Source organism: Carlito syrichta, unplaced genomic scaffold (genome assembly GCF_000164805.1).
Source record: "Carlito syrichta isolate Samal-C Ts95f unplaced genomic scaffold, Tarsius_syrichta-2.0.1 Scaffold308132, whole genome shotgun sequence".
NCBI lineage: Eukaryota > Metazoa > Chordata > Mammalia > Primates > Tarsiidae > Carlito > Carlito syrichta.
In genome coordinates, this window is record NW_007252228.1 from 266,169 (window position 1) to 271,309 (window position 5,141).

Consider the following 5,141-nt stretch of genomic DNA (forward strand, 5'->3'; position numbering starts at 1 on the left):
CAAAAAAAAAAAAAAAAAAAAAAAAAATATATATATATAAAATTGGCCAAGCAGGGCCACGGGTTTGAGAACAGTCTGGGCAACTTGATGAGACCTCATGTCTACAATAAAACAAAACAAAACAAAACAAAACAGGCCAGGCTCAGTGACCCAGCCTGTAATCCAAACACTTTGGGAGGCCTAGGCGAATGGATTGCCTGAGCCCATGAGTTCTAGACCAGTCCAGGCAACTTGGAGAAACTTCATCTCTACATAAAAAAAAAAAAAAAAATTAGCCGGGTGTGGTAGTGCACACCTGTAGTTCTGGCTGCTTGGAAGGCTGAGGCAGAAGGATCACTGGAGCTCAGCAGGTTGACACTGGGGTAGCCGTGAGTGTGCCATTGCAATTCAGCCTGGGCAATGGAGTGAGACTTCAATTCGAAAAATAAGTGCTTGTGTATGTGTGTGTGTGCGTGCGTGTGTGTGCATACATATATATATATATATAATGTCTTACTTTTTGTCATTAATCTCATGGACTTGATCTTCAGATAGATTGCATGCTAGAGATTCAGTTCTGTTCTTCCATATCTATACCCCATTGTCCTAGCTCCATTCACTGAAACGTGCAATCTTTTGCAACAGCTGCAATTCTCTAACATAGACGAGTTTTCATATAAACATGGGTCTGTTTATGCATCACTATTCTGGAATTATTCTATGTTTTCTATCCCTACACTAATATTACACGGTCTTAAAAACTACAGCTTCATAAAAAATCTTGACATATAGCAGGAAAAGTTCTTAAAATGTAAACTTTCTCAAGAGCAATTCTTTTTAGAATTTGCAGGACCAAAATTTTTTTTTAGAAAAAAGTTTGCAAAAGGGGCAGACATAATTTGATAGGATTAGACTGACTCTATGGAACATGTGAGGGACATTTGACATCTTTAATACTGATTTCCAACCCATAAACAATCATATTTCTTTTCTTTTCTTTTGAGTTGGAGTCTCACTCTGTCACCCAGACTGGAGTGCAGTGGCATGCTCCCGGCCACCGCAGCCTCGAACTTCTGGGCTTGAGTGATCCTTCTGCCTCAACCTTCCAAGTAGCCGGGATTACAGGCATGTGCTACTACACCCAACTAGTTATTTATTTATTTATTATAGAGACGCGGTGAGGTCTCACCAAGTTGCCAGGTGGGTCTCGAGCCCGTGGCCTCAGGTAATCCATTCACCTCAGCCTCCCAAAGCTCTGGGATTACAGCTAAGCCACTGAGCCCAGCCATATATTTCAATTTAATAAGATTTTTAAAGTTTTTACAATTCTCTGTGTGAAAATTTGTCCATTTCTGTTAGATTTAATTCCTCAGATAAATACTTAACAATTTTTAAATCAATTTTAGGGTTATCGTATGCATTTTTCTCTCATTTTCTGTGACTAGCTGATTACTGAAACACAAGTTAATTTAATTTAATTTTATTTTATAATTTTTTTCACAAGTTAATTGTATACGCTGATTTTGCATCTAGCAAATGCCAAATTTTCTTGTTGATTCCGACAATTTATCTTTAGATTCATTTGCATTTTCTGTCATAAGCATATCATGACAATTTTACTTATTGTTTTTCTATCCTCATACCCTCTCATTCTTTTTCTAGACTTACTGTGCTGGCTTAGACCTACAGCACTATGCTGAATAGCAGCGTGTGATGGTGAGAATCCTTATGTTGTTTCTAATTTTAAAGAGAATGACTTAAGAAAATGTATTGGGTTGAAGAATGGCTTCCAAAAGGTATGTCCAACTCCTACTCTGGCTACCTGTGAAATGTGGCCTTATTAAAGAAATAGAGACTTTCCAAATACAATTAAAATACTTGAGATGAGATCCTCCTGAATTCAGAGTGGTCTTTAAATCCAATAACAAATATCTTTTAAGAGACAGAAAAGGAAAACAAAACAAAAAAACCCAGAGATACACAGAGGGGAAGACTATGTGATAACAGAGGCAGAGATTGGAGTGATATAGCTACAAGCCATGGCACGTCAGGAACTGCCAGCAGCCACCAGAAACTGGAAAAGAGGCATGGAAGATGCTCGTTCAGAGCTTCCAGAAGGAACCAACACTGCTGACAACTTGATTTCAGACTTCTAGCCTCCAGAGCTGTGAGGGAATATAGCTCTGTTGTTTTAAGTCACAAAGTTTGTAGTAATTTGTCAAGGCCGTCCTAGGAAACTCATATAGAAGATGACAAAGGCTAGAGGCTTAGTGACCTGGGGATAAGGAAAGATTTCTTAAACAAGACTCAAAAAGTACTAGTCATAAAGAAAAAAAACGATAGCTCTCTGCATTAAAACCATGATTTTTTTGAGCATTAAAAGACACTAAAATGAGAGTCTAAGACATGTCCTAAAGTAGGAGCTATGGAGCGTATACAACCATCAAAGAACTGACTCCAAAATATACTTTTGTGAATCTACCAGGAAGTCAAACAACTTAGTAGTAAAATGAGGGGGGGAAAAGTACAGATTTTATAGAAAAGTCAACACAAATGGCTTATAATCATATGACTCTATGAAAAGATGGTCAGCCTCATTACTAATCAGATAAAATGAAAATTAAAACACGAGTTACCATTTTATATCAATCAGATTGGCAAAAAATTTAAAAGTATGATAATATCAAATGCTAGCAAGTAAAGCATGGGAAATTCTGTACTGCCCTAGAAAGAGCATAAATTGGGACAATCAATTTGGAGAATCATTTGATATCATCTAGCAAAATTGCAGATGCATGTTCTTTTGAACCCAGTAATTCCACTTCAAAGAATGCTCACAGTAGCATGGATTGACATTTCCCCAAATGGGAGCAATTCAAATGTTCATCTACAATGGAAGGGTAAAATAAAGTGATTATGCTTATATGGTGAAATATTGTCTACATATCAAAATGAATAAACGGTCCCTATGTGCACTAACAGGCAAGCAACCAAAAAATGATGGTTGGTATGATTCCACTTATATCCATTTGGAAATAGGCAAGATTAAACTATATTGCTTAAAGACGCATATGTATGTGGTAAAACTATAAATAAAACCAAGGAAAAGATGATCTCAACATGGCCTTTGCAGCAACTTGGATGCAGCTGGACACCATCATACTAAGTGAACTGTTACAGAAACAAAGAACTGAATACCGCAGGCCTGAATATTTGTCATGCTAGGTGGGAGGTGGGATCAGCAGTTGTGGGGGGTGGGGGGGCATGGCTAGGTGAGGGAGGGAGGGAGGAGTGGGGGTTGCACGTACCTGGTCCATTACCATGGGGAGGGAGGACCAGCTTGTAGCCCAAACTTCATCAGCATGCAGCCTACTTATGTTGCAAGCCCACACTTTTACCCCGCAACTCTGTACAAAAGAAAAAAAGATGATCTCAACCACCATGATGGTGGTTACCTGAAAGCCAGGAGGGGATGTGATAGGGTGGGGCATGGAGGCCATGTCTAAGGTACTAGTAATGTTCTGTTTCTGAACTCGAGTGGTAGCGCTAAAGAAAATCCAGAGCTGGACAATAGAGTATTTCAAATACATGTTGCTTGGGACTATTCCAGTAAGAGAAAGGATGCCTCAGTATAGAATCAGGCTCAATTCTGGTTACAGCATGGTCAAGTGGGCATTTATAGCCAAGAATGGTAGGTGTCGGTGGATTTACAATTACGAAGAGGAAACATCCGGGTGATGGAGTTCCTGGTTCCACACACCGAATAGGATTGTTGCTGAAAACAGCCAGTGGGATCAGACATGATCTGGGGGATGGTGGAGGAAGAGAAACCTGACTAGATATGGAAAGTGATCAGATATGGAGGTTGGGAGATTTCTGTTAAACTGACTTAGCAGGCTTCTGGCTAAAACTTGATTTTTCAAGGCAGTGCACAGATGGGCCTAGAAGGTTCAGGAGCCTGGTGAAAGTTCGGTCAAGCAAAGAATTATTGTAGTTATGTGGATGTTTTCATATTATATATATATATATATATATTTTAAAGTCAGCTTCTCACTCTGTCACCCAGGCTGGAGTGCAATGGCATGATCACAGCTCACTGCAGCCTTGACCTCCTGGGCTCAGGTAATCCTTCTGCCTCAGCCTCTCAAGTAACTGGAACTACAGGCATGTGCCACCATACCCAGCTAACTTTTTGATTTTGATTTTTTTTTTTATAGAGATGAAGTCTTACTATTTCGTTTAGGGTGGTCTCGAACTCCTGGGCTCAAGCAATCCTCCTGCCTTGGCCTCCCAAAGTGCTGGAATTATAGGCATGCGCCACTGTGCTCAGCCTAGCCTCTTATAATTACTTTTTAAGCTGCAGATACACGTTTTATAATTTTCTGTGTGCATATTTCACAATTTAAAAAACATAGAAAATTATTTAACAAAGATGGGTGGAAGAGAAAATATTAAGTAAAGGAATTTGTAGAACATGATTCATATAGTTCAATGTTAGGATTTCTAGTTCCTTTTTAATTCTTTTAACTGCATTTCAAGGTGATTTTCATTCATTCACCCATTCAGTATTTATCTGCCTTTCTAGTTGCAGGCATCCTATTAGACCTTGGACTACCCAGAAGAAAAGCATGGTCTCTGCAGTCAAGATGCTTAAGATCGGGAAAGGGAAAGAGATAGATAATTAGCACATACTATAGTTAATACAATGATACTATGCAGGGAAAGAGATTCAGAGGAGGTGATTCCAGATTTCTGGAAGGAGCACTGAAGGAATGCCTAAGCCGGATGAAGAAGAGAGAGGGTTATGTCATTCCAGATCAATGGAAAGACATGTACCAGAAGGCAAGGAAACAGGTATTGACATAACTGGGAGGGGACTGGTTTTGTCAGACTACAGAGTTCACATTTGGAAATGCTGAGAGGTTTAACTAAAGATGTAGGAAGAGGCCAGGTAACAAAAGGCCTTGTATGATGCATTAGTTAGAATTACATTTAGCTGTGAGTGACTGACTATCCTTAAAAGAGAAAGAGATTTATTGTTGAGTCATGTAAAACAAGTCTGGACAGGTTGTCTGGGCTGCTGAGAGTCAAGGACCCAGATTCCCTCTTCTTTTTACTGCTCCGTGGTCCAAAGACAGCTAATAATTAGCACAAAATAGGTA